Genomic DNA, 26,479 nt, shown 5'->3' with positions numbered 1-26,479 from the left:
GGTTATTGGCAAAGTTCAGATAAAAATAGGAATATCCAGCATTAACTGTGGAAGAGCCAACAAATCAAGATGAATAATGATCTTTTAAATGAGATTAAATTTAGAATTTCATAAAGATAATTGTTAAATGAACACAGGAAAAAGTTCTCCTGGATATGGTATATGCTGACAATTCTGCTATTTGGAGTCTAAAGCTTATTAACTTTTGGACAAAAATTCTGCTCCTACAGAGGCTTGCTTTTAAGGGTGATATGGGTTTTGTTTTGTTTTGTTTTTTGCATGAACCCATCATCTCTTCTTTACTTCCATTCTTTAGAATCTTTTTTTTTTTTTACATCTTTATTGGAGTATAATTGCTTTTCAATGGTGTGTTAGTTTCTGCTTTAGACTCCTTAGAATCTTAATTATTATCCAATCCATTTCAAGTGTTTGCTTTGAAAGTTAGTGTTATTTGGCAAAAGTAACCACATGCCAGTTTTCAGACAGCTGTGTGTCACACCTCACTACACACAGTTGAATTTCCAGCCAAAGCAGACATGGATTCAGCAGCACTGTCAGAAGACCTTATTCCTAAAATGTCAAAGAACAAACATTAAGTGACATTTTGTGAAAGAAAAAATAAATGCATGTAGGTTACCATGCGTTTGACTGTTGCCTCAAGGAAAAAATTAAATATTAAATGTATATATTGAATTCATAGGACATGCTGGAAAGGTGATTGTGTGTATATGTGTGTGTGTGTGTTTAAATCAAATGCTATGATTCTAACAGATTGAAATTTTTTTCCAGAAACATATATCTTGCTCTACAAAACTAACCTCATGTTACTCTAAAGGCTTTGACCAAAGACATTACATCAATGAAATGTGAAAGTGTTGCCTTCTCCGTCTTCTTTTTGAGTGAAACCATTTTGATTTCTTTTTTTTTTTTAATTGTAGTATAGTTGCTTTACAATATTGTGTTAGTTTATACTGTACAGCAAAGTGAATCAGCTATACGTATACATATATCCCCTCTTTTTTGGATTTCCTTCCTCATTTAGGTCACCATAGAGCACTGAGTAGAGTTCCCTGTGCTATACAGTAGGTTCTCATTAGTTATTTACTTTACACATAGTATCAATAGTGTATATATGTCATTCCCAATCTCCTGATTCATCCCACTCTCCCTTTTCCCCTTGGTATCTGTAGGTTTGTTTTCTAAGTCTGTGTCTCTATTTCTGCTTTGTAAATAAGATCGTCTATACCAATTTTTTCAGATTCCACACATATGCATTAATATACGATATTTGTTTTTCTCTTTCTGACTTACTTCACTCTGTATGACAGTCTCTAGGTCCATCCATGTCTCTACAAATGACACAATTTCGTTCCTTTTTATGGCTGAGTAATATTCCATTGTATATATGTACCACATCTTCTTTATCCATTCCTCTGTTAATGGACATTTAGGTTGTTTCCATGTCCAGTGCTACAGTGAACACTGGGGTGCATGTGTCTTTTTGAATTATAATTTTCTCTGTTGATTTCTTTTTAATTTTAACTCTTTTTTTCCAGTCAGTCGTGGCATAGTATTCGGGCTGGTTCTCAATAAACATTTATCCATTCATTCAATAAGCATTATTAAATAAGAGTTAATATAATATAATGATTAAAAACGTAGGTTTGGACATTAATCAGCCTGAATCTTGACTACATCATATACCAGCTCCATGTAATGTTTCAGTGCCTTGGTTTCCTCAAATGTAATTTAAGGATAACATTCATGCCTCTCTCACAGAGAGGTTGCCATATTAATTGAGACACACATCCTTCCTAGTCTAAAAAGCTATTGGGGAGCAGTGGGGGAGGGAATAGGAATAGGAGTTAGGTCAGTGCAAGGCTCTAAGGGCTGTGGACTGGGTAGATTTCCTTAGATCAAGAGTGTGTGTGGCAGACAAAGACTGATATGGCAGGAAGAGAGAGCAACACACAAAAGCATGCTAATGTATAAAAGGTGGAGCACATTTGGGGAATTTCCAAAACTTTTCCATGACTAGAATAAAGTGAGTCTAAAGCAACGGTAAAAAATGAGACTAGAGAAGAAGAGGTGAGTTCACACATATCATTAGGCATGTTTTATATACAGTATTATATGTGCTGCAAAGAGTTATATTATAGTATTTTAATTTTAAATTAAATGGCATACTTTCATAGATCACCACAAGCAATTTAGGATCCATCATAAATAATAAAAAACATGTTATTTTGACCCTTTAATGGAGATGGTAAATAATGAACAGAATCTCTATGATTCATCCTATGTATCTTGCTCTCTGGGGAAATAAGAACACAGGGCCAGCCATGTCTATTATAATTGCCATTGTCATGAAGTATCAGAAGGGACCTGAAGATTTTGTAATCTCAAGCAGCCATGACTTACCAGTGACACAGATTGCTTTTCTTTTTCTGGTAACTGAATCCTCTTTTTCTTTTGGGAATTGCTTTTCACCTATTTGATGTGATTCTAACAATGTGTCAGTCCCAACCAGCCCAGGTTGGCCACATGCCTCTGGAATTAATGATTAGTCCAGTAGCAGACACTTGACCCAAGCAGAGCTAATCAGTTCTTTTCTGACAATAAATATAAACTCTAGATGAAAGGAGCTCTCCTTCTAATATTGGGAGCTCTAAAGATTATGTAACTCTGGTGTTTCCAGGGTCGATATTGATGCCACATACAGAAAGCCTGACTGAAGCCAATATAGAGGAAAGCAGAGCCAAAAGATGGAAAGAGAAAAAGAAAAAATGTCCTGGATAGAGTCAGTCTTAAACCAGCACTACCCAATAAGATTATCCGTTATATTTGCCAGTAAGTTTCATTCTCTTGTTAAACCAGTTTAGTTGAACTTCTGCCTCTAGCAACCAAAATATAACACAGATGATCTAGAATATGAAAATTATGATCAAGACAACTGAATAGACAAAATAAAATAAACACAAGCATCTCTGAACATTTTATCTGTAGTAGTCATTTCATATATCTTGTTAAACATTTCAATAGAAAGTTCTATATATATTTACTTAATAGGGTCTTGGGAGAAGCAAAAATTCCTACCCCTAATTAGCATTACCTGTGCTTGGTAGACTCACTATAAATTCTAATTTTTTCTTTCAGGAATCATGTGAGGAAATAGGCAAGGTGATTAAGTGATAGATTTCAGAGCCATATCACAAGGGTTTGAACAAGGTTTTGCCACTTACCAGCTATGTGACCTTGAGCAAGTCACCTAACCTCTTTATGCCTCAGTTTCCTCTTCTATAAAATGGGTATAATAACTGCTCTTATCTTGTAAGGGTATTATGAAGGTTAAATGTGTTAGTATATGTAAGAAGCTTAGAGCAGTGCTGGGAGTATAATAAACACTACACAAATGTTTAAAGGAGAATATGATGCTATTTTTAAGCTGTAGTATAGAGCAGCAGTATACTTTTCATTAAATAAACAAATGCAAAGAATAATCTTTATAAAGTTATTGTGGTCACTAACAACATTTCTGTTAAATGGTGAATTTTGGATTAATGAAGTTTATATAACTCTGTCTCTGATTCTTTGAATTATAAGCTATTTTTATATACTTTTTTCAGTTACTTAGGTATTTTTAAAAATAACGTCTAAATGTGAACACTTAGGGACTTCCCTGGTGGCGCAGTGGTTAAGAATCCCCCTGCCAATGCAGGGGACACGAGTTCGAGCCCTGGTCCGGGAAGATCCCACATGTCTCGGAGCAACTAAACCCGTGCTCCACAACTACTGAGCCTGCTCTCTAGAGCCTGTGAGCCACAACTACTGAGCCCTCATGCCACAACTACTGAAGCCCACGTGCCTAGAGCCCATGCTCCACAACAAGAGAAGCCACTGCAATGAGAAGCCCATGCACCGCAACGAAGAGTAAGCCGGTGCGCAGCAACGAAGACCCAACGCAGCCAAAAATAAAAATATGAATAAATAAATAAATTTCTACAAAAAAATGTGAACACTTAATCCGAATCATTTGACAACTAAATTGCTTACTAAGAACTTTATTTAAGGAAGACTACAGGAATCAGTAATTTAATCAAGAGCTAGAAGTCAGTGGAGATAATTAAACTGGCCCTTTCACAGTGAATTCTGACATGGGCAAATGACATGGCAAACCCTTGCCCAATTTTCAACAGTAAAATCAATGATAGGAAATGAGCTACTCACCAAGTTCAGTAAGTAAACAGATATTAGTCCACTGCAATTAAGCCTTGACCCATAAATCGTATTTGTAAGTAAATTATAATTTGCAAACTGAAGACTAACTTAGCTGTTTCAATATTTGCTAAAAATTAATGAAAGAAATTAAACACTTAGAAGTGGAGGCAGAAAACCAGCATTGTCCCTTAGCAGATTTTAGTTAAACCATATAATTTCTCTGTGTATCAAGGTTCTTACTCATGAAATAAATACAATGCTTGCCCTATTTAATGTAAAGATGGCTGTATGGTTTAACAGAAATAATTTTGATCAGTCTTTTTTAAAGTTATGTGATGTGATTGCAAAACACCTCTTCTATATGCCTTAGTATCTTCCAGGCAATTTGCACCAACACTTTTCCTATAGTAGTGCTAATTATCAGAGCCTTGCTATGAAGCACATACTTTTTTCATTTTGCAAGGAGTATACTGAAACATAGTAATGATAAATAACTGGTTCAGAATGACTCACAGAGCAAGTGATGGAGTCCAGATTCAAATCCAGGTTGGTCTGTCACAAAAATGTTTCAGTGTGCCTTAACTCAGATGCCCAACCTCACTTTCCTTAGGCCTTACCTCTGAGTCCATGCTTGGCACTAGCGATCAGCGAAGGGTTTGCTTTGACTCACTTGGTACTGACAGTGTCTTGTCTCAAGTGCCAGTCCCAGGCCTTTCCAATTCTGTGCCCTGAAAGTTCTGCAGGATCCCATCACTCACACACACACACACACACACACACACACATACAAGGGCAACTAGGGAGTAATAACACTGGGTAAGCCTCCCTCAATGGGGGATGAGAGCTAACGGCAAGTGCTTCCTCAGGCGCACTCTCAGGAGGACAGCTCTGAGGTATTCTACACCCTCCTCAGAAGGATGGAGCCCTGTTACCTACAGCACTGACCATCTCAGTAACTTACCTTCATCTTGGTTTCTCCTGCCTCCCTGTCTGACCTTCCCCTCAAGTCTGCCTTCTAAATAACCACTGGCACACAAACCCTTTTTTTCCGGCTCTGCTTTCTAGAATGTCTCAGATGAAGATATGGACTAACTGAGGAATTATATGAGATCAAATTTCAACTAAATTAAGAACCTTTAATATCAAGTACTAGCACTAGTAAAGAAAAGAGCCTCATTATTTAGGTGTTGTGGATAAAACAAAAAGATAGAAATGGCAGAAAGTATTCACGGTTGGAGTCACAGAAGAATGAATTTCACCATCTGGATATTCTTCCTCAGGATAGATGAGATAGTGACGAGTATTACGTTTATGAGCCTCTTAGGCAAAAACCAGTCTACACTGGGCTTCCATAGTAATGATTTACCTTGTTTTTACAGAGAATAATCTACTGGCATAAAAGTAGGGCCTCAAAGCATAATTAGGTCAAGTAAAATATTCTCCATACCACCCCACTTCTAGACACATGTTGTGCTTCCCCTGCACATACTGTCTCCTAGCTCCTATTACTTAAAATAAGCCTGCTTGTGATGGATATTCTCTTTTAAGGAAGACAAAGTAGAAAGAGAAAAAAGGAGCCAGAGCACAAAGGGACTGTTATTTCTCTTTGCTCATTTAAGATCCAGTTAAAAGAGCAAGCAGGCCTAATTATTATTGGTCCATTTGAACTACTTTTCTTAGGAAAAAAGAATACTAAAATTAGAAATCAAACTACTTCTCTGATTAGGTCATTCTGGCCAGTACAGGGTTTCCTGGGTCTATTGTATACATGGTGCCCCTTTTCTGAATTCTAAACATTTCCACATCCCTTTCTCTTCTGTTTCCCAAAGGGGGGAAAAAAACACCTAATGGTACTCATAGAGATATTCCCATACTTGCTGGACTTTTCTTGTCCTGGGTTCCAAGTTTAAATATCACAAAGAGAACTACAAAAAGAAAAAAAAAATCCACAACATACAATGACCACAATATACAATACAATGACCGTTTTCTACTATTTAAATTAATATAAGAGCAAGGGGTTTGGGGGACTCATTATTAAGGTGGTTGCTAAATAAATGTGCTCACTGGAATAAAATTAGTATAAATTGTTAAACTCCCTTGCCATCAGAGTTCCCATTTGTAAATCTGGGATAATAAGATCTACTTCACACAAAGAGGATGAAATGAGAAATCTATACAAGCTCTCTGGCCCAAAGTTGGATATATTCTAGCTACTCAAAATACGTAATAAATACTCATTCCTTTCTTTGATATATAGAAATGAGAACCTTACTTACTCCTGATTATCCCAATGTGCATAATATTATTAAAATTAAATAATAGCTATTACTTAGTGCTTATTATTTATCAGGCACCGTGCAAAGCACTTCTCATGTGCTTTGTCATTTAATCCTATAATCTATGAATTAGTCACGCATATTATCCTGATTTCACAGATATAAAGGAAAGGAGGTGTTGACCTAAAACAAATAAGCTGCCAGATATTTCTCCAGCAAAGATGGGTTTATTCAGTAGCAGCAGAGAATTACCACTTAGGGTCTACAACCACGGCAAGCCTCATGCAAGTCCCCGCATGCACCAGGGAAGGAGAAGCCTTTTATAGAGGGAAAAAAGGAAGTTGGGAGGGCTATAGCAAACGAAACATCTATGGCTTTTCGTTGGCTCAGTCCTTGCCAGGAAAGAAGAGGAGTCTTTCTTCTTTCTGTTGGGCTCTGCTATCAACAGAGGGCATGAGCACTCCCCCTTCTGGTCTCCCAACTCTGTTTAATTGAGGTTTCTGTTTATTAATTTTTTTACATGGGCAAAAGAAGTACCTAAACAAGTCCAACACAAAAGCCCAAGCTTAACCAAATGGATACTTATAAATACTATTAAATTATTAATTGATTAAAGACAACACAAGTGGGGGAGCCTCGGGAAGATGGCGGAAGAGTAAGACGCGGAGATCACCTTCCTTCCCACAGATACAGTAGAAATACATCTACACGTGGAACTGCTCCTACAGAACACCCACTGAACGCTGGCAGAAAACGTCCGACCTCCAAAAAGGCAAGAAACTCCCCCCGTACTTGGGTAGGGCAAAAGAAAAAAGAAATAACAGAGACAAAAGAATAGGGACGGCACCTGCACTAGTGGGAGGGAGCCGTGAAGGAGGAAAGATTTCCACGCACTAGGAAGCCCCTTCGCGGGCGGAGACTGCGGGTGGCAGAGGGGGGAAGCTTCGGAGCCACGGAGGAGAGCGCAGCCACAGGGGTGCGGAGGGCAAAGCGGAGAGGTTCCCGCACGGAGGCTCGGCGCCGAGCAGCACTCTCCAGCCCGAGAGGCTTGTCTGCTCACCCGCCGGGGCGGGCGGGGCTGGGAGCTGAGGCTCGGGCTTCGGTCGGATCGCGGGGAGAGGACTGGGGTTGGCGGCGTGAACACAGCCTGAAGGCGTTAGTGCACCACAGCTAGCCAAGAGGGAGTCCGGGAAAAAGTCTGCAGCTGCCGAAGAGGCAAGAGACTTTTTCTTCCCTCTTTGTTTCCTGGTGCGCGAGGAGAGGGGATTCAGAGCGCTGCCTAAACGAACTTCAGAGACGGGCGCGAGCCGCAGCTACCAGCGCGGATCCCACAGCAACAGGGGCGCAGAGGGAAAAACGGAGAGATTCCCGCACAGAGGCTCGGCGCCGAGCAGCACTCTCCAGCCCGAGAGGCTTGTCTGCTCCCCCGCCGGGGCGGGCGGGGCTGGGAGCTGAGGCTCGGCTTCGGTCGGATCGCAGGGAGAGGACTGAGGCTGGCGGCGTGAACACAGCGTGAAGGGATTAGCGCACAACAGCTGGCTGGGAGGGAGACCGGGAAAAAGTCTGCAGCTGCCGAAGAGGCAAGGGACTTTTTCTTGCCTCTTTGTTTCGCGGCGCGCAAGGAGAGGGGATTCAGAGCGCCGCCTAAACGAACTCCAGAGAAGGGCGCGAGCCGCGGCGATCACCGCAGACCCCACAGCAACAGGGGCGCAGAGGAAAAAACGGAGAGACTCCCGCACAGAGGCTCGGTGCGGAGCAGCACTCACCAGCCCGAGAGGCTTGTCTGCTCGGCGGGCGGGGCTGGGAGCTGAGGCTCGGGTTTCGGTTTCGGTTGGATCGCAGGGAGAGGACTGGGGCTGGCGGCGTGAACACAGCCTGAAGGGGTTAGCGCACCACAGCTGGCTGGTAGGGAGTCCAGGAAAAAGTCTGCAGCTGCCGAAGAGGCAAGAGACTTTTTCTTGCCTCTTTGTTTCGCGGCGCGCAAGGAGAGGGGATTCAGAGTGCCGCCTAAACGAACTCCAGAGAAAGGCGTGAGCCGCGGCGATCAGCACGGACCCCAGAGACGGGCGTGAGACGCTGGGGCTGCTGCTGCCGCCTCCAAAAAGCCTGTGTGTGAGCACAAGTCACTCTCCACATCGCCCCTCCCGGGAGCCTGTGCAGCCCGCCACTGCCAGGGTCCCGTGATCCGGGGACAAGCTCCCCGGGAGAACGCACTGCCCGCCTCAGGCTGGTGCAACGTCACACCGGCCTCGGCCGCCGCAGGCTCACCCCGCCTCCTCTGTACACCTCCCTCCCCGCGGCCTGAGGGAGCCAGAGCCCCCGAAGCAGCTGCCCCTTTAACCCCGTCCTGTCTGTGCGGGGAATAGACGCCCTCAGGCGACCTACACGCAGAGGCGGGTCCAAATCCAAAGCTGAACCCCAGGAACTGTGCGAACAGGGAAGATAAGGGGAAATCTCTCCCAGCAGCCTTAGAAGCAGCGGATTAAAACTCCACAAACAACTTGATGTGCCTGCATCTGGTGAATACCTGAATAGACAACGAATCATCCCAAATTCAGGAGGTGGACTTTGGGAGCAGGATATATTAATTTTTCCCCTTTTCCTTTATTTGTGAGTGTATATGTATATGCTTCTGGGTGCGATTTTGTCTGTATAGCTTTGCTTTACAATAGCTTTATTTTACTTCACTATATTATAGCCTCTTTCTTTCTTTCTTTCTTTCTTTCTATTTTTTCTCCCTTTTACTCTGAGCCGTGTGGACGAAAGGCTCTTGGTGCTCCAGCCAGGCATCAGGGCCGTGCCTCTGAGGTGGGAGAGCCAACTTCAGGACACTGGTCCACAAGAGACCTCCCAGCTTCACGTAATACCAAACGGCAAAAATCTCTCAGAGATCTCCACCTCAACATCAAGACCCAGCTTCACTCAACGACCAACAAGCTACAGTGCTGGACACCCTATGCCAAACAACTAGCAAGACAGGAACACAGCCCCATCCATTAGCAGAGAGGCTGCCTAAAATCATAATAAGTCCACAGACACCCCAAAACACACCACCAGACGTGGACGTGCCCACCAGAAAGACAAGATCCAACCTCATCCACCAGAGCTCAGGCACTAGTTCCCTCCACCAGGAAGCCTACACAACCCACTGAACCAACCTTAGCCACTGGGGACAGATACCAAAAACAACAGGAACTACGAACCTGCAGCCTGTGAAAAGGAGACCCCAAACACAGTAAGATAAGCAAAATGAGACGACAGAAAAACACACAGCAGATGAAGGAGCAGGGTCAGAACATACCAGACTTAACAAATGAAGAGGAAATAGGTAGTCTACCTGAAAAAGAATTCAGAATAATGATAGTAAGGATGATCCAAAATCTTGGAAATAGAATAGACAAAATGCAAGAAACATTTAACAAGGACGTAGAAGAACTAAAGAGGAACCAAGCAATGATGAAAACCACAATAAATGAAATTAAAAATACTCTAGATGGGATCAATAGCAGAATAACTGAGGCAGAAGAAAGGATAAGTGACCTGGAAGATAAAATGGTGGAAATAACTACTGCAGAGCAGGATAAAGAAAAAAGAATGAAAAGAACTGAGGACAGTCTGAGACCTCTGGGACAACATTAAACGCGCCAACATTCGAATTATAGGGGTCCCAGAAGAAGAAGAGAAAAAGAAAGGGACTGAGAAGATATTTGAAGAGATTATAGTTGAAAACTTCCCTAATATGGGAAAGGAAATAGTTAATCAAGTCCTGGAAGCACAGAGAGTCCCATACAGGATAAACCCAAGGAGAAACACACCAAGACACATATTAATCAAACTGTCAAAAATTAAATATAAGGAAAACATATTAAAGGCAGCAAGGGAAAAAAAACAAATAACACACAAGGGAATCCCCATAAGGTTAACATCTGATCTTTCAGCAGAAACTCTGCAAGCCAGAAGGGAGTGGCAGGATATACTTAAAGTGATGAAGGAGAAAAACCTGCAACCAAGATTACACTACCCAGCAAGGATCTCATTCAGATTCGATGGAGAAATTAAAACCTTTACAGACAAGCAAAAGCTGAGAGAGTTCAGCACCACCAAACCAGCTTTACAACAAATGCTAAAGGAACTTCTCTAGGCAAGAAACACAAGAGAAGGAAAACACCTACAATAACAAACCCAAAACATTTAAGAAAATGGGAATAGGAACATACATATCGATAATTACCTTGAATGTAAATGGATTAAATGCTCCCACCAAAAGACACAGGCTGGCTGAATGGATACAAAAACAAGACCCATATATATGCTGTCTACAAGAGACCCACTTCAGACCTAGAGACACATATAGACTGAAAGTGAGGGGATGGAAAAAGATATTCCATGCAAATGGAAATCAAAAGAAAGCTGGAGTAGCAATTCTCATATCAGACAAAATAGACTTTAAAATAAAGACTATTACAAGAGACAAAGAAGGACACTATATAATGATCAAGGGATCGATACAAGAGGAAGGTATAACAATTGTAAATATTTATGCACCCAACATAGGAGCACCTCAATACATAAGGCAAATACTAACAGCCATAAAAGGGGAAATCGACAGCAACACAATCATAGTAGGGGACTTTAACACCCCACTCTCACCAATGGACAGATCATCCAAAATGAAAATAAATAAGGAAACACAAGCTTTAAATGATACATTAAACAAGATGGACTTAATTGATATTTATAGGACATTCCATCCAAAAACAACAGAATACACATTTTTCTCAAGTGCTCATGGAACATTCTCCAGGATAGATCATATCTTGGGTCACAAATCAAGCCTTGGTAAATTTAAGAAAATTGAAATCGTATCAAGTATCTTTTCCGACCACAACGCTATGAGACTAGATATCAATTACAGGAAAAGACCTGTAAAAAATACAAACACATGGAGGCTACACAATACATTACTTAATAACGAAGTGATCACTGAAGAAATCAAAGGGGAAATCAAAAAATACCTAGAAACAAATGACAATGGAGATACGACGACCCAAAACCTATGGGACGCAGCAAAAGCAGTGCTAAGAGGGAAGTTTATAGCAATACAAGCCTACCTCAAGAAACAGGAAACATCTCGAATAAACAACCTAACCTTGCACCTAAAGCAATTAGAGAAAGAAGAACAAAAAAACCCCAAAGCCAGCAGAAGGAAAGAAATTATAAAGATCAGGTCAGAAATAAATGAAAAAGAAATGAAGGAAACAATAGCAAAAATCAATGAAACTAAAAGCTGGTTCTTTGAGAAGATAAACAAAATTGATAAACCATTAGCCAGACTCATCAAGAGAAAAAGGGAGAAGACTCAGATCAATAGAATTAGAAATGAAAAAGGAGAAGTAACCACTGACACTGCAGAAATACAAAAGATCATGAGAGATTACTACAAGCAACTCTATGCCAATAAAATGGACAACCTGGAAGAAATGGACAGATTCTTAGAAATGCACAAACTGCCGAGACTGAACCAGGAAGAAACAGAAAATATGAACAGACCAATCACAAGTAATGAAATTGAAACTGTGATTAAAAACCTTCCAACAAACAAAAGCCCAGGACCAGATGGCTTCACAGGTGAATTCTATCAAACATTTAGAGAAGAGCTAACACCTATCCTTCTCAAACTCTTCCAAAATATTGCAGAGGGAGGAACACTCCCAAACTCATTCTACGAGGCCACCATCACCCTGATACCAAAACCAGACAAAGATGTCACAAAGAAAGAAAACTACAGGCCAATATCACTGATGAACATAGATGCAAAAATCCTCAACAAAATACTAGCAAACAGAATCCAACAGCACATTAAAAGGATCATACACCATGATCAAGTGGGATTTATCCCAGGAATGCAAGGATTCTTCAATATACGCAAATCAATCAATGTGATACATCATATTAACAAACTGAAGGAGAAAAACCATATGATCATCTCAATAGATGCAGAGAAAGCTTTCGACAAAATTCAACACCCATTTATGATAAAAGCCCTGCAGAAAGTAGGCATAGAGGGAACTTTCCTCAACATAATAAAGGCCATATATGACAAACCCACAGCCAACATTGTCCTCAATGGTGAAAAACTGAAACCATTTCCACTAAGATCAGGAACAAGACAAGGTTGCCCACTCTCACCACTATTATTCAACATAGTTTTGGAAGTGTTAGCCACAGCAATCAGAGAAGACAAAGAAATAAAAGGAATCCAAATCGGAAAAGAAGAAGTAAAGCTGTCACTATTTGCAGATGACATGATACTATACATAGAGAATCCTAAAGATGCTACCAGAAAACTCCTAGAGCTAATCAATGAATTTGGTAAAGTAGCAGGATACAAAATTAATGCACAGAAATCTCTTGCATTTCTATACACTAATGACGAAAAATCTGAAAGTGAAATTAAGAAAACACTCCCATTTACCATTGCAACAAAAAGAATAAAATATCTAGGAATAAACCTACCTAAGGAGACAAAAGACCTGTATGCAGAAAATTATAAGACACTGATGAAAGAAATTAAAGATGATACAAATAGATGGAGAGATATACCATGTTCCTGGATTGGAAGAATCAACATTGTGAAAATGTCTCTACTACCCAAAGCAATCTACAGATTCAATGCAATCCCTATCAAACTACCACTGGCATTTTTCACAGAACTAGAACAAAAAACTTCACAATTTGTATGGAAACACAAAAGACCCCGAATAGCCAAAGCAATCTTGAGAACGAAAAATGGAGCTGGGGGAATCAGGCTCCCTGACTTCAGACTATATTACAAAGCTTCAGTAATCAAGACAGTTTGGTACTGGCACAAAAACAGAAATATAGATCAATGGAACAGGATAGAAAGCCCAGAGATAAACCCACACACATATGGGCACCTTATTTTTGATAAAGGAGGCAAGCATATACAGTGGAGAAAAGACAGCCTCTTCAATAAGTGGTGCTGGGAAAATTGGACAGGTACATGTAAAAGTATGAAAATAGAACACTCCCTGACACCATGCACAAAAATAAACTCAAAATGGATTAAAGACCTAAGTGTAAGGGCAGACACTATCAAACTCTTACAGGAAAACATAGGCAGAACACTCTATGACATACATCACAGCAAGATTCTTTTTGACCCAGCTCCCAGAGAAATGGAAATAAGAACACAAATAAACAAATGGGACCTAATGAAACTTAAAAGCTTTTGTACAGCAAAGGAAACCATAAACAAGACCAAAAGACAACCATCAGAATGGGAGAAAATATTTGCAAATGAAGCAACTGACAAAGGATTAATCTCCAAGATTTACAAGCAGCTCATGCAGCTCAATAACAAAAAAACGAACAACCCAATCCAAAAATGGGCCGAAGACCTAAATAGACATTTCTCCAAAGAAGATATACAGATGGCCTACAGACACATGAAAGAATGCTCAACATCATTAATCATTAGAGAAATGCAAATCAAAACTACAATGAGATATCATCTCACACCGGTCAGAATGGCCATCATCAAAAAATCTAGAAACAATAAATGCTGGAGAGGGTGTGGAGGAAAGGGAACACTCTTGCACTGTTGGTGGGAATGTAAATTGATACAGCCACTATGGAGAACAGTATGGAGGTTCCTTAAAAAACTACAAATAGAACTACCATATGACCCAGCAATCCCACTACTGGGCATATACCCTGAGAAAACCATAGGTCAAAAAGAGTCATGTACCAAAATGTTCATTGCAGCTCTATTTACAATAGCCAGGACATGGAAGCAATCTAAATGTCCATCGACAGATGAATGGATAAAGAAGATGTGGCACATATATACAATGGAATATTACTCAGCCATAAAAAGAAATGAAATGGAGGTATTTGTAATGAGGTGGATGGAGTTAGAGTCTGTCATACAGAGTGAAGTAAGTCAGAAAGAGAAAAACAAATACAGTATGCTAACACATATATACGGAATCTAAGGGGAAAAAAAAAAAAAAAAAAAAAAAAAAAAAGGCCATGAAGAACCTAGTGGCAAGACGGGAATAAAGACACAGACCTACTAGAGAATGGACTTGAGGATATGGGGAGGGGGTGGGGTGAGATGTGACAGGGTAAGAGAGTGTCATGGACATATATACACTACCAAATGTAAAATAGATAACTAGTGGGAAGCAGCCGCATAGCACAGGGAGATCAGCTTGGTGCTTTGTGACCACCTAGAGGGATGGGATGGGGAGGGTGGGAGGGAGGGAGATGCAAGAGGGAAGAGAAATGGGAACATATTGTATATGTATAACTGATTCACTTTGTTATAAAGCAGAAGCTAGCACACCATTGTAAGGCAATTATACTTCAATAAAGATGTTAAAAAAAAAAAAAAAAAGACAACACAAGTTCTAATGAAAAATAACCCAGTGATAATTACTAGAAGTGCATTCTAATATTACAAGCTGAAAATCCTGTCAAATTAATAAAAAACTCTGTTCTTTAACAATACTGATTATTCAGTATGCTTAATCAATGTAGATGTTTCATGTGTTAGAAATATCACAAAACTTGAAGCTCAAAATTACCTAACTATTTCTGGCAGAAAAACAAGGGCAAATGTCGAACTGGCAAGGCATTAAATGTAATATTGACTACTAAGATGGTTTCAAATGTGTTAGTGTAACCTTTACCACCACCACACAGAAATAGCCTCTTTAACAAAAAAGTCTAAGATGTGATATTTACCTATTTCTTTGGTTGGGGGGTTGTTTGTTTTACACATTCTGGAATACTATATTGTTTTTCTAAGTGACATACTACTGCAGGCAACTCAGTTTATTCCTGAAGGAGTGGTTCTCAGTTATGACCACTGTAATCATCTAGAGAGCTTTAAAAAATTCTGATTTAATAGGTGTGGGGTGTAATCTGGGCATCAGGAATTTTAAAAGCTCCCCAGATATTTCTAATGTGCAGCCAGGGTTGAGAACCACTGTCCTAAAACCTGAACTATAGATTTCACATAGCTTCGCATTGCTTCTCTATAAAAAATAACATTCTGTGTGACTCATCTAGACACACATGAAAAGATGCTCAACATCACAGTTATTAGAGAAATGCAAATCAAAACCACAATGAGGTATCACCTCACACAGGTCGGAATGGCCATCATCAAAAAGTCTACAAATAATAAATGCTGGAGAGGGTGTGGAGAAAATGGTCCCCTTCCACACTGTTGGTAGGAATATAAATTGGTAAAGCCACTATGGAGAACAGTATGGAAGTTCCTTAAAAAACTAAAAATTAAGCTACCCTATGATTCAGCAATCCCATTCCTGGGCATATATCCAGAGAAAACCATGGTTCAAAAGGATACATGCACCCCAATGTTCATTGTAGTGCTGTTTACAATAGCCGAGACATGGAAGAAACCTAAAGGTCCATCGGCAGATGAATGGATAAAGATGTGGTACATATATACAATGGAATATTGCTCAGCCATTAAAAAGAATGAAATAATGCTATTTGCAGCAACATGGATGGACCTGGAGATTATCATACTAAGTGAAGTAAGTCAGACAGAGAAAGACAAATAACATGTGATATCGTTTATATGTGGAATCTAAAAAACAAAATACAAATGAACTTATTTACCAAACAGAAACAGACTTACAGACTTAGAAAACAAACTTATGGTTACCAAAGGGGAAAGGTACCAGGGCATGGGGGGAGGGATAAACTGGGAGTTTGGAATTGACATATATACACTACTATACTTAAAATAGATAACCAACGAGGACCTACTGTATATATAGCACAGGGAACTCTACTCAATATTCTGTAATAACCTAAACGGGAAAAGAATTTGAAAAAGAATAGATATATGTATACGTATAACTGAATCACTTTGCTTTTCACCTGAAACTAACACAACATTTGTAAATCAACTATACTCCAATATAAAATAAAAATTAAAAAAAAGTAACCAGTTGCTATCTTACTGTTTGCTTTTGTTATACTGAAGCCTCTGCTACAATTTCTTCAACATTAAGTTTTGTCCACGTTTCTGTATGTGGGACAAATACTGGATTCTTAAAAACGTCCTTCTTCCACTTAGACCCTTTCAAGTATAATTTCCAGTCCTTTATCTTGATCTTCTCATCTCCATGGAATCCTTAAACCAAGTTTGAAAGAACCGTCACACTAAGGAAAAAAGGGGAACAGGGAATCAGTGACTCTTGGTCACTGGCAGGGGAGGACTTAAACTCCCTAAAGCCCAATCTGAGGAAGGATCAAACGAGGGTTCCTAGTTTGTTGCCCCTCATGGGTTCCCAGGTAGAAACAAATGTTTGCAGCCAGAATGACACACTGGAGCCTCCCAACCTGATTGTAGTTGGTATGCCTTACTGCATTGGTAAGTGCTGTGGAGAGATGCGGTGTGAATTATCTCCCAGAAGAAAGGACAAATGGCTGAACAAATCTCCTGATTAACTGCCCTGAGTCTGTCAGGCTGTATCTCCTGGGCAAGGAAAACAACAGGCCAACAGGGGCTGCACAACTCTTATTCTCAAAACAAGCTCATTAAGAATGTTTACTGAGTGGCCACTCTGTGATATTTTAGATAGTCTATACCCTAAACCAAATAATATTGTGCCTTTTAACAAACTATTTGGGCAAACTGTGGAACTTAAAGATTAGCATATTTCCTCTTTAACCTGCCGTAAGGATGCTGATGGAAGCAAAGTGAATTTATGGAACGGTTACTGTTCCTCACTAGGACTGAGAAGAGCATTATATGAGATTTTACCAAGTCCTCTTGCATGTCATAATTTTTATCATCTTGCAAATTGTGCCTCAAGGAAATAAATTTTGATATAGGTTATTTTTATTTATGTCTTACTGTTTTGTTTTGTTTTGTTGCAAAGCAAAAGACTGTAGCACAGGAGCTAAGAAGACTTGTAAGAAATTACTATGAGATACACAGACTATATCTTATGAATTTAACGACATGTTCAATTTGGCCTGACTTATTGGGATAAAAACAAGAGATAAAGCTAAAATAGGTATCATGGATCATGAACTAGAAAGAAAAAGAGAAAAGCCTGCCCAGAATATCACACAAGAAACAAAAATAAAACCACAACAAATGTATACTTTTAATATTCCTTAAATTAAAATATACTTTGGAGAATTTCACCCTGATGTTCCTGAAATTATAGTATAACTTTCATATTTTCTGTTTGTCACTGTATTTTTAGTATGGCATTTACCACCTAGAACCTGAGTTCTCCGCACAGGTACATGGTCTGTAAACTTAGATAATAGTTGCTAAGCCGTTGAAAAACTAAAATCCACAGACCATGTAGGAAAGAAAAGCAACAGCTGATAGAACATAAAGGAAAAGAGAAAACTGTCAATGCCTCTACATGCCTGGTTCAACTGAGAATGAGAGTTCTGACAACTGAGGTTGTGCTTACACATAAGGCCCAATTTAGTTACTTACCTAAAAATAACCTGTCAATTCAGTCAGCCAAATAGTTAATTCATTTTTAAAAGAAAGAGAGAGATTTCCTGATTGTAAGGTTGAACTAATCGATTGTTTGCATTGATTGACTATTTTGGTTAAAAATAATCACATCAGAAGTACGTGTATCTGGAGAAATTTATTAAAATTGCTTAATAATCTTAGCACTTCACCCCTGCTCTCAGGACAGTGGCTTAAATGAGTTGGTGCCCCATAAATGTTTGTTGAATTTTGGCACAAAGACTTCATGCTATATCAAACAGTACCTGGTCAGTACCAAGATCCATTCTGAATAAGAGCTAGGAAAAAAATCAAGTGTTTTAAGTTTTGGAATATAAAAGACCAAAAATAATCCCAGTGTCATATTTACAATATTTAAATAGTTTTAAAATAGTAATTACTCAGTTGTTCATTATAATCAAATCTTTAAAAATGAGAGAAAAACTAATGAAGGGAACTTTCAGTAACTAGGACAAGAGCCCCTATAAAATGACTCTCAAAGTGTTAAGTCTAAAAGGAATTGCTCATGAAATGATGCCTTTCATGATGAGATTACTGCAAGCTGGTGCTTGGGAAAATGCTGTACAGCCTTTATTGCCTAGTCTACCTGGTTTAGACTAAGTAAGTTATGTTTTCTAGTACTTACATGCATGACTTTTGGAAACAACAACAAAGGACTGATATTTGTAACAAGAAAACAATATCATAAATTTGTTTATTAAAGCACCCCAATGCTTTAATAAACTTGAAGTAAATTACAGCAGTATAATTTATAGTTTGGTATTAATTTTCAAAGTTTCCTTCCTAGAAAAAAGCCTCAGTCAATAAAGGCCAGAAAATTGACTTTATCCTTATCTTGGTATAGATTTAGATTCTTTCATCCTCTGATTCTATTCTTGGAAGTTGGTGCCCTCTTCTGGAGAACCATAACTGGATCATACTGGCTGAGTCATTTTCTTCCTATCAACACAGAGAGTTTCCAGTTTCTCTGTCAGCTACCAATCAGAATTTGGGTTACTTGCTTCAACCACAAAGAGTTTACCAACTGTTCATGAACTTCTTTATCTGTTCCTGTCACTATTGCACAAATCTGTGCAATTAAGAACTTTTCTTCAGATAAAATTATCCTACTCAACCCATTTAGGATGATGTCCTTCCTCTGTTACTAGCAGGAAAAAGCAGATGATGATTTTGATGACAAAGCAGACACAAATAAAAGGAAAAGTCATATTTAGCGAGACAAATTTAAACATACAGCTTTAGTAAAATGCTGATTATCTCCAAAACACTGCACTATAAAACAGGTGCAGAAAACTCAATCTCTTCATCAGCATCATCTTTATTGCACATTGACTTGTAGAATTTAAGTAATCAGAAACTCTGGGGCTAAGAAAGCGAAATAAGAGATCGCTATGGATCTATAATGTGTGAAGAACATGGTTTGAGTGAGTGGAAAAGAAATGCAAGTAAGAGAGTCAGACCCGCACCTCTGGGTGACTTCTGTTAAACCACTTAACTTCAACATACATCAGTTTCCTCATTTGTAAGTTGTGAAAAGCAAGTATTGACTCTTTCATCACCAGAATGTTGAAAGCATGTTGTAATGAAATGTACATTGACTTCCTTTGAAGGAAGAAAGTTGTAAAACATAAATTCATTAGGTTACAAACTCCTTTCCATTAGAAGAGTTGGAACAGGACAGAGTCCTCATTAAGTTGTACTTCTTAAGAGCAGAGATCACCAATGTAGCCACATAGGAAGTATAAGTCTGTAGCCTATGAGAAATCATTTATAGCTTTTACACAGAACTTTTACCACAAAAAGGACACAAATTATTATATACAACAGGGTAAAGGTTTATGGTTAAAATCTCCCACAATTCATAACTAACCATGCTTGATGTACATAGAGTTTCTCCTATTAATAGGTTATAGAAATCATTCTCCAAAAAGCCTGGAATTGCATCTCTTTATTTAGCTATTTTAAGAGTTGAAACAAAATGGCACTGAGTGGTTTATTATATAAATTGACATGCCATAGAAAAGAAGTATTCTGTAAATTAATAAACAAGTTAAAATGTTAATATGCTCTAGATACTTGATATAGTTATGTAAAATTAAACCTAGGCAATATATTCCATAGTTCTAAACAATATATATATATTAACATCTTTATTGGAGTATAATTGCTTTACAATGGTGTGTTAGTTTCTGCTTTATAACAAAGTGAATCAGCTATACATATAGATATATCTCCATATCTCCTCCCTCTTGCGTCTCCCTCCCACCCTCCTTATCCCACCCCTCTCGGTGGTCACAAAGCACTGAGCTGATCTCCCTGTGCTATGCGGCTGCTTCCCACTAGCTATGTATTTTACATCTGGTAGTATATATAAGTCCATGACACTCTCTCACTTCGACCCAGCTTACCCTTCCCCCTCCCCATGTCCTCAAGTCCATTCTCTACATCTGTGTCTTTATTCCTGTCCTGCCACTAGGTTCTTCAGAACCGTTTTTTTTTTTTAGATTCCATATATATCTATTAGCATACGGTATTTATTTTTCCCTTTTTGACTTAATTCACTCTGTATGACAGACTGTAGGTCCATCCACCTCACTACAAATAACTCAATTTCGTTTATTTTTATGGCTGAGTAATATTCCATTGTACTCAGTAATACATTGTACTCATTCCATCTTCTTTATCCATTCACTGTCGATGGACACTTAGGTTGCTTCCATGTCCTGGCTATTGTAAATAGAGCTACAATGAATATTGTGGTACGTGACTCTTTTTGAATTATGGTTTTCTCTGGGTATATGCCCAGTAGTGGGATGGCTGGGTCGTATGGTAGTTCTATTTTTAGTTTTTTAAGGAAGCTTCATACTGTTCTCCATAGTGGCTGTATCAATTTACATTCCCACCAACAGCGTAAGAGGGTTCCCTTTTCTCCACACTCTCTCCAGCATTTATTGTTTGTAGATTTTTTGATGATGGCCATTCTAACCGGTGTGAGGTGATACCTCATTGTAGTTTTGATTTGCATTTCTCTAATGATTAGTGATGTTGAGCATCCTTTCATGTGTTTGTTGGCAATCTGTATATCTTCTTTGGAGAAATGTCTATTTAGGTCTTCTGCCCATTTTTGGATTGGGTTGTTTGTTTTTTTGATATTGAGCTGCATGAGCTGCTTGTAAATTTTGGAGATTAATCCTTTCTCAGTTGCTTCATTTGCAAACATTTTCTCCCATTCTGAGGGTTGTCTTTTCGTCTTGTTTATGGTTTCCTTTGCTGTGCAAAAGTTTCATTAGGTCCCATTTATTTATTTATTTTTGACCACGGGGCCGGGGGGAGGAGGGAGTAGGGAGTTAATATTTAATGGGTACAGGTTTCAATTGATGATGAAAAGTTCTGGAGATGGATAGTGATGATGGTGGCACATCAATATGAAGGTACTTAGTGCCACTAAACTGTACACTTAAAAATGGCTAAAATGGTGAATTTTATATTTTAGCACAATAAAAAATATGTGTATAATATTTTTTTAAAAGAAAATATGTGGGGCTTCCCTGGTGGCGCAGTGGTTGGGAGTCTGCCTGCCAATGCAGGGGACACGGGTTCAAGCTCTGGTCTGGGAGGATCCCACATGCCACGGAGCAACTGGGCCCATGAGCCACAATTACTGAGCCTGCGCGTCTGGAGCCTGTGCTCCGCAACAAGAGAGGCCGCGATGGTGAGAGGCCCGCGCACCGCGATGAAGAGTGGCCCCCGCTTGCCACAGCTAGAGAAAGCCCTCGCACAGAAATGAAGACCCAACACAGCCATAAATTAATTAATTAATTAATTTAAAAAAAAAAAGAAAATATGTGGAAATATTTTATTTTATACACTTGATTATCTTTGGGATTTTCTTACCTTGAGCTCATAAACTACCACATAGAAATGATTCAGAATAAAATAAGAATGTCTAAATAGGGACTTCCCTGGTGGCACAGTGGTTAAGAATCCACCTGCCAATGCAGGGGACATGGGTTTGAGCCATGGTCCAGGAAGATCCCACATGCCGCGGAGCAACTAAGCCCGTGAGCCACAACTACTGAGCCCACGTGCCACAACTACTGAAGCCCACGCGCCTAGAGCCCATGCTCCACTACAAGAGAAGCCACCACAATGAGAACCTCACGCACCGCAACGAAGAGTAGCCCCCGCTCGCCGCAACTAGCGAAAAGCCCTCCTGCAGCAAAAAAGACCCAATGCAGCCCAAAATAAATTAATTTTTTTTTAAAAAGAATGTCTAAATAAAAAAACAGGATAAAATTGATATGCTGCAATTCTTCTAAATCAGATGTAAATTTAGATTTTATGAGCATTTCTTTCCACTAGGTGGAACCATTTGCTTAAACTAGTTGTAGGAAAATTGACTGGAATAGTGTATGTTTAATTTTATAAGAAACTGCAAAAGTGTTTTCCAAAGTAGCTATACCATTACGCATTCCCTCCAGCAACATATGAAAGTTCCAGTTGCTCTAAAGTCTTATTAGCACTTGGCCACTCCCTTGCAGGACATTGGTCCTGGATATTTTGAACAGGACCAAAGGTCTACTAACCCTATATGATTCCATGCATATGACATTCTTGAAATGGAAAAACTCCAGAAACAGAAATTGAATTAGTAGTTGTCAGGGACTGGGAGTGGGGAGAAGGGACTGAGTGCAAGGGGCACTGGTAAACCATTAAAAGAGATTAAATTATGCTATACCTTGTTTGTATTAGCGGTTATATGATTATGGACATTTGTAAAAAGTCATTGAATATACACCTAAAAATGGTGACTTTTACTGTTCAAAAATGGTGACTTTTACTGACTTTTGTCCAATTATTATTGGGTTTTGTTTTCTTAATATTGAATATTTTAATATTTGATTAATGGGACATACAAAAAAATTGCTTATGAGAAAGCAATTAAGATTAAAAACACGCTGAAGAATTCTGCCAGGTTTTATAAAAGTCCCTGTTAACATAAAAATCTTAAGTTTTTTTCTCTGTTCTACCATAGTTTAAGGATGTGCATTGATTGATGCCTTCTAATAAAAATGTATTTGTTTAAGAGTCTCAAAGACACTAAAGTGACAGCGATGATGTTTGTTTTATAATGAAAATTCCAAACTGGGAAATAACAACATCTTGGTGATGTATACATATCAAGTATCACCATATATTGTTCTTTTATAATTGGATACTGTCTTTCATATATATGTGAAAAGAATCTTACTCTTAAGGATGAGAAATCAAATAAGTATTTTAGATAGAAGAGCATTCTGAGATATATACCTACATATAAACATATATAAGTTATATATTTCTTTTGTCATATAAAAGTATCATCATCAACTTGGAAGTTACATAATAAATATATTTAGTTCTAGCTTTACCATTATAACCTAATATTTATAAATAGAGTAAATCTCATCTTTAAATATATTTTTTAGAAATCTCCATCTGTATTTCATTTGGAGTAATGGGACTTGGGTTTCCTAGAGGGAAGACATCCAGTATACCTGAAAAAAATCATGCTTTGTTGGTACATTTTAAAATATATTCAGTGAAATCACATTTTTAATTCATGTGTGAGAAAACCCAAAATTTTGTAGCCTATGAGGTGGCCAAGAAAAGAGGTTGGCAGGAAAGCTTCAACAGTGTGACAGCATATGAAAATATTTTTGAATGAATTGGGCCTTGAGAATTGTAATAGAATTGTAGTCTTTAGCGCCATAGAGGAATAAAACTGGATTATGAACAGCTACAAAGTAACAGAAAACTAGCCTGTCTATGAGTTCTTCTGGTCATTTTCTAATAAGAGTGCTTTGTCTTCTTGGCTCTATATCTTTCGAAGAATACCTAGAGCATCAAAGACATCAGATTTCACATAAAAGACTTCAAAGCAGCCATTAGAAATATGATCACAGAACTAATGGAAAGCTTGATTAAAGAAGTAAAGGAAGGCATGATGACAACGTTCAATCAAATAGAGAATATCAATAAGGAGGTAAAAATGATAATAAAAAAGAACAAAATGGAAATTTGGGGACTGAAAATTATATATGAAATCTGATATTTGGTCAGTCTCAAACTCTGGGTACTGATTACCCCCATTCCGGGGCTTGTTATTGTCATTTGGTTTTTTTTATTTGTTTAATAACTGGCTAGATTATTTTAATATAGTCTAGTCCCCATGCATACCCCCCCCACCCCCCCACCCCCGCCACCACCACCACCACACACATACACATACTCAATGTTAAAATTCTGTTGCTGCTTTTCAGGAAGGCACAGCTTTAGGTATGCCCACAGTCACTCTGCGATGACAGTATTTGTATGGCTTTCTTCCTCTCTTTCACTGACCACACCCAGCTGTTAAATGCCATTAATTACAAGCTGATTACTCTATTGTTCTACAAACTAATCCAATTAAATGGTGCCTCCTTTAAAGAGATAGATAGAGTCTGTGGTCAGTATCTGATGTTTGTTCTAACCCCAGAAGGCTTCTCCCAGCTATCTTATTCTCTAGTTCTCTCCTGCAAACTTTTCAGCCAACAGTCTAGGCTTTATCGTCATTAAATCCAAGAGTCACCTCCCAACTGCCTTTCACCAAGATCTCTACTGTTCTTTACAGTGCTTTTAGGCTTGAACTTTTCCATGCTGCTGCGAATGAAGTCAGTTCCTTTGGGAAGAGATTAGGAGCCATATTAGGAGTTTTGTGGACTGATTGTCCCCCAGGCAAACTCTCTTAGCCAGGGCTCTGGAGCTAGGGGTGGTAACAATGACAAGCTTCTCTCTGCACGATCACCCCACTCTAGAAGCTGAGTACTCAGTATGGGGGTGAAGGGTGGGCAGCAGCCAAGGTTCTCTCAGCTTGCGTCTCCCTGCATGGAACCACTGCCTTATGAGTTGGGGCAAGTACCATCAGGATCCCAGTATTTTCAGCACTCTGTACTCAAAGTAGTACCTCCATTCCGTAAGTGGGAAAGGGTTGGAAGATGGGAGTCCCACCTCTCATTAGCAATCACCTAGAGCTTAGCCTCAGCAACAGGTAGCCAGGGGCAGGATAAGAAGCACCGAAGTCATGCTCCTCCAGGGTAAAAAAGCCCTCTGACTAGAAGCTGGGGCAAGAAGTCGTCCTCTGTTCTTGGGTGCAGCAGTCTAGAGTGGAATCTTCACCTTGCTGAGCAGAGAGGGAGGAAAAGAGGGAGGAGTCTTGGTTCAAATATCACAAACTCTCACTTCTTTTTACAGAACGTTGATAGATGTTGAATAGATGTTTCCTCATTTGCTATTTGTCCTTAGGACCATATCCAGAAGATTTAAATGGTTGATTTTTCTTTTTTTAAATTTTTATGAATTTCACTGAGGAAGGGGTAAGCAGAGCTTTGGACACTGTCATCCCAGAGATTGATCCAAACTTTCATTCATTTTCTATATCTGATTCAATCAACATTGACATTGAGCATATTCTATGTGCCATGAATGCAAAAATGAAAAGGATAAGATTTCTGCTCTTGAAGAGCAAATAATCTAGTGGAAGGTATAAAGAAATAATTGCAACTCTAAGTGATAAGAGCTACAACAGAAAAGTATATTAAGTACAGTGGAAGCACAGAGGAGCAGGTGACAGCGTTGGGATGGAAGTGAGAACAATATGGAAGATCTCATGAAGATAATTAAAACCAAAGGGTAACTTTGGGAAAATTTAGCTCTGCTAGATCCACTATCCCTGAAAATCATTCCAAATAAAAACAATGATTATAATTTTTATATTAATATTATTTGATATAAACAGTTGACATTTTCTTAATCTTAAACATAAAAGCATCTAAGAATTTTTGCTACATTTGTCTGTAACATAAAATATAAGTAAATCAGAGTGAACAAGTACAACTTCAAGGCAAGCTCTCTAGCTTCCTACTTCCAATAATTCCAACCAGTTTGTGCCCCTAATCCCTTTGGTACAGAAATCTAGAGCCTCCACTGTTCTTGGAGAAGAGGATACAGTTCCACATCATTTTGGTAAAGTCTCTGAGGAACAAAGGAATAGGAGACAAGTCCATTTGCTTTCTAACATAGCATGCTAGACTAGTTTTTGTCAACCAAAATAATGCAGAAGACTGCAAATAAGAAGAGTTTATTTGGGGTCTTAAGAATTGTAATTCAGGAGACACACATTTGGGTAAAACAAAAAGAGTGTTCCAGGGAAGAGAAAGAGTCAGGGACTTACAAAGGCAAAAGCCATGAAGCTATACTCTGACACAAAAAGAAAATATTTTTCCTCAAGGGATGGTTGTCACAGGTTGTTTTAGGGTGAGGGTCCTATAAATATCTTGAGTTTCTGGCAGATATTCCAGATGCCTCTGTTAGGACAGTAAGTGGTCAAAGGGTC

At 38.9% G+C, this 26,479-nt stretch overlaps 1 long non-coding RNA gene across 1 annotated transcript in view; it reads right to left on the bottom strand.

The window, feature by feature from the left end:
• Positions 1–19,366: 19,366 nt before the first annotated feature.
• The window catches only part of LOC309659044, a 464,689-nt gene continuing 457,576 nt past the window's right edge, over positions 19,367–26,479 (bottom strand). The window contains exon 2 of the long non-coding RNA XR_014262539.1: positions 19,367–23,913. This is a non-coding gene — a long non-coding RNA (uncharacterized lncRNA). The remainder of the gene's footprint in view (positions 23,914–26,479) is intronic.

This window comes from Balaenoptera physalus (genome assembly GCF_965194825.1).
Source record: "Balaenoptera physalus genome assembly, chromosome: 3".
Taxonomy (NCBI): domain Eukaryota; kingdom Metazoa; phylum Chordata; class Mammalia; order Artiodactyla; family Balaenopteridae; genus Balaenoptera; species Balaenoptera physalus.
Note: the sequence above shows the minus strand (reverse complement) of the source record. Positions and strands in the feature narration are given on the sequence as shown.